Source organism: Pinus tabuliformis, chromosome 1_2, assembly GCF_031772625.1.
Source record: "Pinus tabuliformis cultivar Carrire ecotype Pingquan chromosome 1_2, CPIR1, whole genome shotgun sequence".
Taxonomy (NCBI): Eukaryota; Viridiplantae; Streptophyta; class Pinopsida; order Pinales; family Pinaceae; genus Pinus; species Pinus tabuliformis.
The window spans coordinates 1,215,620,170-1,215,632,345 of record NC_142298.1 but is presented as its reverse complement, the minus strand read 5'-3'; positions in this window follow the sequence as shown (position 1 = coordinate 1,215,632,345).

Genomic DNA, 12,176 nt, shown 5'->3' with positions numbered 1-12,176 from the left:
GAAGCGTAGCAAACTAAGAGGGTCCGTCCATGTGATGGAATTGCTGTAAAAACCCAGCTCCCCTGTAGTTGGAAAGCTAACCCCTAGCCGGCTAGATCACAAGAGAGGTCGGGGACCTCTGTGGAGACCCTGGGGGATGGGAACCGGGGGGGTATAGAGCGGAGGCGAGAAGCGATAACTGAGTGGCTGCAAATTGTGGGAAATTGGGAGGCTGAGAAGAAAACTAGAAGTTCTAATGTTGAAAAAAAGATTAAAAAGGAATGGTAGAATGTTATGGAAAAATTTAGTACTGGTTTTAATGAATATATTCATGTTAACATTACAGGTAGCATTAATTTTGGTATTTTTCAGTCTTCGAATCTTCGACACCAGAAACAGGTGAGGTTGTGGGAGGGGAGGGGACAAAGGAAACTACAGCAGGAAAAGATGGTGAAAGAAGGAGGGCAATAGGGAAGAAAAGGAGGTAGATGAGCAAGCAAGAAGGTAGATCAGAAGATGAAGAGCTCGAAGGCATCAACGAGAAAGACACAAAGGAAAAGGGGATGAAGAACGAGAGAGGAAAGCATGTTGAATTTACTGCATGCCTACCATGCAGGGATCCCGAGCACAAGTAAAGGCAGTAATAACATTGTGGGAAGCAGAGTTAAACGCTAATGTGGAAAATGAAGAACTCCTAATGGCAAAATGGGAGACATTACTTAGCGACCCGGGCCATACTAGAGGCCGCTCAACGGGTTAGCAGATTAAGAGGGTCCATCCCTGTGGTGGAATTGTTGCAAAAACCCATCTCCCCTATAGTCGGAAAGCTAACCCATAGCCGGATAGATCACAAGAGAGGTCGGGGACCTCTGTGGAGACCCCGGGGGATGGGGACTAGGGGGGGTATAGAGTGGAGGAGAGTGTAGGTTTTAACCCCATACAGAAATTACCTGCATAGAAATTCTAAAGCACATAAAATAAACAATGCGAGATCATAACACATAAAACACATATACACAGAGATTTTCCCTGGATCCTGAAACCGGGACTACCAGCTTGATTTTTCATTATGTTCCTTTCAATGTTACAATACATATTTATACATGCCGAAGCATCCAATACCATGGACTGAAAACCATTGCGTCCAATACCATGGACCAAAAACCATGGCGTCCAAAAAACATGTGCAAAAATCATGCACAAAACCATAGGTGGATCTGCCCAACCTAACATAGGATCCAAAACCAAAATTTTCCGAGGCGCTACCCCAGACCCCATAAAGTGGGGTTACGAGTGCCCTTCAAACCCCCTGTTAACTACATGGAAAGAATATATCACAACCCAACATTCTCCCACTTGTTGTTTTCTTTTCACAGGGGGCCACAGGAGAGCTTAGTCATTTTTCCAGCCCTGAAACGCCCATTGTTTCTCTACACTAGGAGAACTTCTCAGAGCTCATAGATTTTGTCAATGCATTTGCAGTATTCTTCAAAGTGTCCACCTTTACCAGTAACACCTTTTTTTCTTTTATCATATCCCTCACAAAGTGATATTGAACATCAATGTGCTTTGTCTTTGAATGATATGTTGGGTTCTTTGCCAAGAAAATTGCACTTTGGTTGTCACAGTCTATCCTTATAGCTTCTTGTACTAACCCCATACTTGAACACAATCTCTGCAACCAAACTGCTTCCTTGCTTGCATGAGTGGCTACCATGTATTCTGCCTCTGTAGTTGATAGTGCCACTACAGATTGTTTCTCACTCATCCAATTGACTGCACCTCCAAATAGGTTAAACACATACCCACTTGTAGATCTTCTCTGATCCAGATCTCCAGCCCAGTCTGCATCAACAAAGCCACGAATATCCAACACTGTATCCAATCCTGGTCTTCCTTAGTAGCACAAACCATCATCACTAGTGCCACACAAATACCTGAAAACCCGCTTCATTGTTGTCCAATGCTCCTTTCCTGGTTTTGACATAAACCTTCTCAATACTCCCACTACATGTGCAATGTCTGGTCTAGTACAGACCATTGCATACATCAGGCTACCGACTGCACTTGCATATGGAACACGGTACATATCCTCTTCCTCTTCTTGTGCCTTGGGACACTGTTCAGCAGATAAATTTACACCTACAGGAATAGGAACCTTCACCGGTTTACTATCCTGCATATTAAAACTCTGCAATATTATCTCGACATACTTCCTCTGGTTTAACCAGAGCTTCCTCTTTTCCCGATCTCTTTTAATTTCCATGCCCAAAATATAGTTTACAACACCAAGATCTTTCATGTCGAATTTGGAGGACAATTGGGTCTTCAAATCCTGGATAGTTTCTTTGTCATTTCCAACCAACAACATATCATCCACATACAAGACCAGATAAATAACATGGTCACAAATTAATTTAAAATACACACAATGATCCGCTTTGCTTCTGGTGAAGCCAAGTCCCTGTATAGATGTATCAAATTTCTGATACCACATCCTTGGTGACTATTTTAACCCATACAGAGACTTCTTTAACTTGCATACCAGTTCTTTCTTACCCTTCACCGCAAAGCCTTTAGGTTGTTTCATGTAGATCTCCTCTTATAGATTCCCGTGAAGAAATGTTGTCTTCACATCCATCTGTTCTACCTCAAAATCAAAAGCAGCAAAAACAGATAAAAGTAATCTAATAGAAGTTACCTTGGCAACAAGAGAAAAAAATATCACCAAAATCAATTCCCGACACCTGGGAATAACCTTTTTCTACCAACCGAGCTTTGTATTTCTCCACTTTTCCTTCTGCATTTGTCTTCTTTTTGAACACCCATTTGTTGCCAATGGGTTTCCTTCTAGCCGGTAACTCCACCAGATCCCAAGCCTCATTTTTGTGCAAAGATGTCATTTCATCAACCATGGCCTCTTTCCAGAGTTTTCCATCCTCTGAATCCACTAATTCCTCCACAATTCTGGGATCATCATCAGTAATAGATAAAGCAAAATTTGAACAGAAAGCAGATGGACTGTACCTTTCTGGCTGCCTTCTTTCTCGATCTGATCTTCTTACACCTGGAGTTTATGGCTCTTCAGCTTTTGATTCCTCCTCTGCTATAGAGTCTGATTCTTCCTCCTTTAGCTCAAACTCTACCTTCTCAGGTTCCTTTGGTTGGACTTCATGTTTAATAACATCTTTCACCTCTCTGAACACCACATCTCGGCTGTACACAACCTTCCTTGTTATTGCGTTCCAAAGCTTATAACCCTTCAAACCATCCTTATACCCAATAAAGATGCACTTTTCAGATTTACTATCCAACTTGGTTCGTTTCTCGTTTGGAACATGTACATATGCATCACATCTAAATACCCTCAGATGTGAAAGAGAGGGTTTCTTACCAGTCCATACCTCTTGTGGAGTCTTATCCTCCAACGCTGATGAAGGTGACCTGTTGACTAGGTAACATGAAGTATTCACCGCCTCTGCCCATAATTCTTGTCCTAACCTGGCACCACTGAGCATGCTTCTTGCCCTTTCCGTCAACATCTTATTCATTCTTTCTTTAACTCCATTTTGCTGAGGTGTATATGGAGTAGTCTTTTGTCGTGCTATACCACACTTCTTACAGAATTCTTCAAATTCCTTACTGCAAAACTCTCCACCGTTATCTGTCCTTAGCACCTTTATCTTCTTCTCTATCTGGTTTTCCACCAGAGCCTTAAATTCTTTAAACCTATCAAAGACTTCAGATTTCTTCTTAAGGAAATATATCCATGTATTCCTTGAGAAGTCATCTATAAATGATACATAGTACACAGACTTACCTAGTGATGGAACCTTCACAGGTCCAAACACATCACTGTGCACAAGTTCTAATATCTGTTTCGCCCTCTTACTTCTAAAGGGGAAACTCACCCGATTCTGCTTCTCATATACACAATTTTCACAGAAATCAAAATCCAGAGAGCTATTACTCATACCTTATACCATACCTTTACCATGAATTATTCGAAGGCCCTTCTCTCCAATATTTCCAAGCCTTTGATGCCACATTATGGTCCTCTCTCCAGAGACGACTAGATTTTTTGCTCCACTTTCAGGAACCACAGAACTGTTGCACCCATCAACAACAGTGCTACCTTGCAACTTGTACAGAGTTCCAGTCCGAATTCCCCGCATCAATACCAGTGCTTCCCGAACCATCTTACAGGTCGAACACTGTTTTTATACCTGCATCATCCATCTTGCTTACAGAAATCAGATTTCTGGCCAATGCAGGAATATGTAGAACACCCGGAAGTGTTCTAACCCTTCCACCTTGCAACTTCAAATTTACTATTCCACGACCAATGATTCTAGCCTTCCTGTCATCACCCAAGAAGACATCACCACCATCATATTTCTAATACTCGTAGAACCACTTTCTATGGGGAGTGAAGTGAAAGGATGCACCTGAGTCAATCAACCATGCCTCATGATCTACATGTGTACTTGAAGAAGCCAAGTACACATCCCCACCTTCATCTGAGGTGGTTTTCGCCTTTGTAGAAGGAGCATCATCAGATCCCTTTCCTTTATCAGGAGCTTTAGATTCACAGTCCGTTTTGAAGTGCCCTTCCTTTCCACATTTCCAGCACACCACCTTTACAGGTTTTCTTGGAGATTTAGATCTCCCACTCGATGACTTATTTTTGTTTCTATTCTGGGACCGTCCTCATACAGATAAGCAATCACCATTCTGGCTCTCCATCTTTTTTCTGTCTCATCTCCTCCATCAGCAAGGATGAGACTATTTCATCAAAATGCAAGGCAGTTGCATTGCTACCTATTGCAATAACCAGAGTATCCCACGAATCTGGTAGAGAACATAACAAACTGATGCACTTATCTTCATCTGAAATTTTAATATCAACAGATGCTAACTGACTTACCACAATATTAAAAGCATTCAGATGCTCTGTCACTGAGTCTCCATCTTTCATCCTCAGGTTATACAGCTTTCGCAGGAACAGTTTATTCACCAGAGACTTAGATTGGTACAAAGTCCCTAACTTGTCCCACAAAGCCTTCGTTGTAGCTTCCCCTGATACATTAAGCAATATTGAATCTAAGACGCACAATCGTATTGTGCTCTTTGCCTTCTGATCCAACTTCTTCCATTCTTCATTGGTCACTCCCATTGGTTTAGTACTTGGATCTACCGCGATCCACTAATCTTTATCCACCAATAGATCCTCCATCTTTATTTTCCACAACTCAAAACTCTGACCATTAAATTTCTCGGTCTCTATCTTTCCACCACTCGCCATCTTCTTTCACCACCAGAATCGATCTCGCAGATCTCCCATTGAACAGGGTCTACCACAGGCTCGAGCGAAACCCTTCAGCAACAAAGGCATCCCCTTGAAGCCAAAACATCTCTGATACCAAATGTAGGTTTTAACCCCGTACAGAAATTACCTGCATACGAATTCTAAAGCACAAAAAATAAACAATGCGAGATCATAACACATAAAATACATATACACAGAGATTTTCCCCTGGATCCCAAAACCGGGACTACCAGCTTGATTTTTCATTATGTTCCTTTCAATGTTACAATACATATTTATACATTCCGAAGCATCCAATACCATGGACTGAAAACCATCGCGTCCAATGCCATGGACCGAAAACCATTGCGTCCAATACCATGGACCGAAAACCATCACGTCCAAAAAACATGTGCGAAAATCATGCACAAAACCATAGGTGGGTCCGCCCAACCTAACATAGGGTCCAAAACCAAAATTTTTTAACTACATGGAAAGAATATAACACAACCCAACAAAGAGAAGCAATAACTGAGTGGTTGTGAATTGTGGGAAATTGGGCAGCTGAGAAGAAAACTAGAAGTTCTAATGTTGAAAAATAGATTAAAAAGGAACGAAAGAATGTTATGGAAAAATTTAGTATTGTCTTTAATGAATATATTCATGTTAACATTACAGGTAGCATTAATTTTGGTATTCTTCAATCTTCAAAGCTCCGACACCAGAAACAGGTGAGGTTGTGAGAGGGGAGGGGACAAAGGAAACTACAATAGGACAAGATGGTGAAAGAAGGAGGGTAACAAGGAACAAAAGGAGGTAGATGAGCAGGCAAGAAAGCATATCAAAAGATGAAGAGCTCGAAGGCATCAACAAGAAAGACACAGAGGAAAAGCGGACGAAGAACGAGAGAGGAAAGCATGCAGAATTTACTGCATGCCTACCATGCAGGCACCCCAACACAAGTAAAGGCAATAATAGCATTGTGGGAAGTAGAGTTAAATGCCAATGTGGAAAATGAAGAACTCCTAATGGCAGAATGGGAGCCATTACTTAGCAACCCAAGCCATACTAGAGGCCACTAAACTCTATTCAGGCAGACCATACAGCAGTACTGGGTGATGAAAAACCTAATGGCCAGGGCAATGATAACATACAAGGACAGAGAAGAACCAGAGAGGGACAGGCAAGAGGAACCAAGTTTAAAATATATTCAGAAGGAAATACAGTCGGTGCAAGTGCAACAATATCACCAAAACCTTTGTTTTAAGAGGATGGAAAAGCATATCCAGACCCTGCTGCAGAGCGAAGCGCCCAGGTCAAGTGCTAAAGACCCGGCTCCAGTTGAATCATCTGATGACTGAAGCAGAGAGACAAACAGTTAATTTTTGTTATTATGACAAATAACATTTATTTTACAAGCATTAAGTATATAGTAGACATAGCATCAAACTTAGCATGGATGATAAGGATCAAACTGTTTAAATTTTGGACACCTTTTGATGTTGATCGGTGGCCAACATACCTGGTTTCCTTTGGACAGGTTGAGGGCACCAAACATATATTTTGTTACCTGCTTATAGATAACTAATAGAAAAGAGAAGTACTACCAAGATTACACAAAAAATATGTTCAGATCACATGCAAAATATCTCAGAGATATGCTTAAGCGATTTGGGATGGAAGAATGTGCTATTATGAGGACACCTATGATTACAACTTGCAAACTAAGTAAGGATGATGAATCTCCTATGGTGGATGCTACTCTTTACAGATCAATGATTGGAGCTCTTTTATATTTGACAACTTCACGACCAGACACCATGAAAGCAGTAGGAATGGTGGTAAGATTCCCATCAAACCCTGAGGAATCTCATATGCTAGTTGTCATGAGAAGACTCAAATACCTAAAAGGTATGTTTGATTTTTTATTATGGTACCTTAAGAGGACAAATCTTACCTTAACAACATATACTAATTCATATTGGGTATGAAGCACTGATAATCGAAAGAGTACTAGTGGGAATGCATTCTTCTTAGGATATTGCCTTGTATCTTGGCTTGGCAAGAAACAATCATCTATATTTCTCTCCGTAGTGGAAGTAGAGTACATAGCAACAAAAAAATGTTGTACACAAATCATATGGATGAAGGAAAACTTAAAGGATGTCAACATAGAAACAAATTAACCTATCAACATCTACTGTGATAACACCAGTGCAATCAACCTCTCAAATAACCCAATCATGCACTCAAAGATAAAACATATCCCAATCAGGTTTCACTTCCTCTGAGAATGGGTCACAAAGTAGAACATAAAAATGGAGTATGTCAACACTAAGGATCAAATTGCAAATATCATCACAAAACCCATACCTCGAGATGCATTTGAACATCTTCATCAAAAGATGGGGGTCATCTCTCTTATAACCCATTAAAGCATCCCTTTGCTATTGATGTCGAAGAGGAAGAATATGACAGGGGGAGTAGCACAATGACGATGGCAGGGGAGCAACATATGAGGAAATTGTTGTAATCAATAACGAAGGAGGATATTTTTGGAGTGATATTTTTTATTGATGTCGAAAGAGACATCATTTAGAAAATATTGTTGCAAAGGCTTGTATAGGGCTTCAAGCCCTTTCCAACGAGTATCTACTCGCCCTCTAACTCCTATTTGTTGATGAGATTTTAAATTTTTAAGTTTTATTTTTCCTCGTGTCGGCCTACATGAAGTCACGTCGACCCCTCTCTAATGAACATGGCTCTTCAAATCATGGTTGAACAAGTATAAATAGAAGTTGTGGTTCCTCATTTTCCCCGTCCAACTCAGTAAAGAGATATAATATAGTTTGGATTTGAGAAGAGATTTCCACCTTGTGAACGTAAGGAGTTAAAAGATGAGTTTGGAGTTGTGATTCCTTTGGTTTTTCGTGGGACTTTAGAGCTGAGATTTATTTGTTTTTTGTGGGACTTTGGAGAAGTGTTCTCTATGATTCATTTGGACCAATGGTCATACTTTGCTGGAAGTGTCGACCCTGAGGTAAAAAAGCCAAACTCACATGACTTTGGCCCTAAAATTTGGAGGTTTGGCCTATGGTAAAACTCAGTTCTGAGGTACATAAATTCAACCCTCATTGAAAACTACTCTACCCTTTAAAGGAAAAGGACACACAATATTTCTACCTTCTAACAATGACCTGTAGCAAACTTGAAGGCGTTCCTTGAAGAAGACTAAGAGAAGACTTTTGAGGGCATTTTTTTAGGTTGTATCAAAGATAAGAATTGGCTCCTCGAATCTGACTTGAAGAACATCCTTGAAGCACCATTGAAGACATCATTTGAAGATACTTTTGAAGTTGACCTATGCAAACTTTTGAGCAACATCTTACAATATTGTTGGAGCATTAAATAAGACATCCTTTGAAGTATCTTTGGAGCAATATTGGAGTCATCATTAGAGAAACTATAGAAGAGTTGTTTTTTGCAGTATTGGAGCATACTTGAGACTCTTACTGAAGCATTTTGAAGACTTGTTGAAGGATATTGTGGAGTACTTGTTGTGTAGATCTATTGAAGACAAATTTGGAGCATTATTATTGAAGCTTATTGAAGACACCTTGGAGCATTTGTTGAAGACATTTTTGAACCCGTTTTGAAATAAATATTTCCTGTGAAATTTTGATTTGATCAATTGGAGCTTGGAGTTGAAAGGATTGGAGTCATGGTTTTTATTGATTCAGATTTATGCGGGAACACAACAAAATAAATAAATACACATATACACAAAGATGTGGGATAAATAAAACTTCATTTCATTAATATCAAAGAACTGAAATATGCTTACATACAGAAATAGAAATAAATAAGCTCAGGCAATGGTAGCTTATCTCTTAGAAGAGATGTGGAGGCTAAATGCTTCCAAAATGTGTTACAATGAGCCTCAAAGGCCTATTCATTATTAAGAAAAAATAGAAAACCCTAAACATCTAAAAATCTAACCCTAGGAGATGAAGCGCCAAAACTATGGAACCTGCTTGGGTAAATTGGTACATCATCTTCCTAGGGTCGTAACTTTTGCATATGATCTCTGTTTGATGCGTACAATACCTCGTTAGAAAGATATATCCAAGGAATACAACTTTCGAATATAAATAAAGAAAACTCATGTTTGCTTGTTTTCGAAAAAAACTTCATTTAGGGCCTCAAAACGGCTCTGGAAGTTCAAGATCCGAAAAATTGCCAAGAATAGTAAATTGTGCTGCAAGTAAGGAAACGGAAAGAAACTGTGGTGGGGGTCCAAGTGGAATAGGTGGGTGGCCACTAATATCCATTTGGATCAGTGCGCCCTCCCACCCCCAACCCCCCCTCTTTTCAAGCAATGATCTCCATTGCATTGAGTGCCTCCATGAGATGGGGAAACATTTGCTCAACTTGGTCCCTAGTGAGCCACTTGCCTTGATGCAAGAGTTGTCAAGATTTGACAATCTGATATAGTTGGATCTTCTATTGGCAAGTATTATTGATATTTGTGTTCATGATTCGATCATTTATGGCCTATTCCATGCAGTCTGGGTTTAACTCTGTTGGTGTGAGTAGTTCTGCAATGTTTGATGTGTTCTGCAATGTCTGATGTGTTCAATAATGGTGGAAAGTATGGTCGAAGGCAGTCGTCATTGAACACTGGGGGCAGGCCAAGGAATGGTGGAATGTTGAGATCAAAATCATTGTCCCCTACAACCTTAGCGATGGTGTAAGGCCCATATCGGAGTGGGCAAAGCTTGTGGTGGGGCCCAACGAGGTGCTCCTTTTGCAAATGTAACCAAACTTTGTTACCCACCATAAACTTGTGTGGCACCCGATGTTGATCATGACACTGCTTGTACTTAGCATTGAATCTGTCCAATATGTCATCGACTTGCTGGCATATGTGTTGAATGCGCTCAATGAAGCTGTGATCCCTATCAGCTTCAGACTGGAGATGAGCTGAATCTGTTGGAGTAACTGCAAATGGTATGGCCACATCAATGGGACATAGTGGTTGGAATCCCAATCTTGCCTAAAAAGGGTTATGTCCAATTGAACTATGGATAGCTATGTTGTAGTTACGCTGGACATAACGAAGGCTTTCATCCCATGTGCGTGGATGCTTCGAGTTGTACATGTGCAAAATGTGTAAGATCATCTTGTTGACGACCTTTGTTTGGCCATCAGTTTGGGGGTGGAAAGTCGTGGAGTTAGTGATCTTGGTATCCATCATCGACCATATACTTGACCAAAATGTACTTAGGAACTTGTTGTCATTATTTGAGATAATGGATTGTGGGATCCCAAAGCGTACCCACACCCATTCAAAGAAGAGCTTAACAGTGGCTTCTGTTGGGATACTCTTCTTGCAGACCGCCATGGCCAAGTTAGAGAATCTGTGGATGACCATGAAAACACAATCATTTCGATGCTTAGTAGAATGAAGGCCAGGCATGTAATCCATGGAGATTGATATCCAAGGTCGACTAGGAGTAGGAAGGGTAGTATACATGCCTTGCTTCTTGATGGTCGGTTTGGCAATGGTGCAAGCAGTGCAGGATCTGATGTACTTCCCAACATCCTGTCGAAGGTTCAGCCAATAAAAAATACTTCTACAACACTGCCATTGTTTTCTCTACCTCTAAATATCCAATGACTCGACTGTAGTGCACTTCCCAAATCATCTTGGCACGCTCGCTTGAAGGAACACAAAGGTGTCCCAAGTGGCATAACAATGCATCCTGGAGGTGGAAATTTGGAACTTGCTTGCCTTCCAGGAGCGTCTAGTATGTGTTGTCGAATTCTAGATCACTCTTGTAAAGATGTGGCCACCTCGAAGTCTTGTGCCCACAAGAGTCGAGCGCAGTGTTTAGCGCCATGACCGACGATCATATGAAGCAGTCTACAACATTGTTGGTGTTTCCCTTATTAGACTAAATGTTCAAATTGAATTGTTGCAGGTATGTGGACCATTTTTTATGGTGATCATTCTACAACTTCCCTTGTGTCCGTATGAATTGCAAGGGTCGGTGGTCTGTGTGGATGACCATTTCCTTCCCCACAATGTAACGCTTCCATTGTTGGCAAGCTTGCACAATGGAATACATCTCTTTGTAATAGGTGAGATATTTTTGTAATGTGTTTAAAAGTATCTCACCATGATATGCCACCGGATGCCCCTGTTGAGTAAGAACTACACTAATAACATATTCAGAGGCATATGTCTCGATCTCAAATGGTTGTTGCAGGTCCAATAATGTGAGCACTGGTGCAGAGCCGATGCGATGCTTCAAATAGACAAACGTCTTCTGTTGAGATTCAAACCAAAATAAATTTTCTTTCACTCCTCCCTTGGTGACTTGACTTAAGGGCCAAGAGATATGAGAGAATGCTAACACGAACTTGCGGTAGAAGTTGGCAAGACCCAAAAAGTTGCGGATCTCTGTTAGAGTGGTTGGCGCTGGCCAATCCTGAATGACTTGTATCTTGGCTGGGTCCACATGCACATTGCACTCATCAATGATGTACCCCAGATACTAAACCTAGGTCATACCAAAAGTGCATTTCTCCAAATTGACACATAACTTGTTGTTGTCGTAGGGTTTGGAGGACCTATCAAATATAGTGGAGGTGCTCTTCCCGACTCTACCTGAAGATCAGAATGTCATCCAAAGACACCACCATGAATGAGTAGGTGAAGGGTCACAAGATGTCGTCCATCAGCCTCATGAAGGTTGTGGGGGCATTCGTCAACCCGAAAGGAATGACCATCCATTTGAAAAGGCCCTCCTTGGATTTGAAGGCAGTCTTCCACACATCGGAGGGTTCGATCGGTAGCTGGTGATAATCAGACTTGAAGTTAATC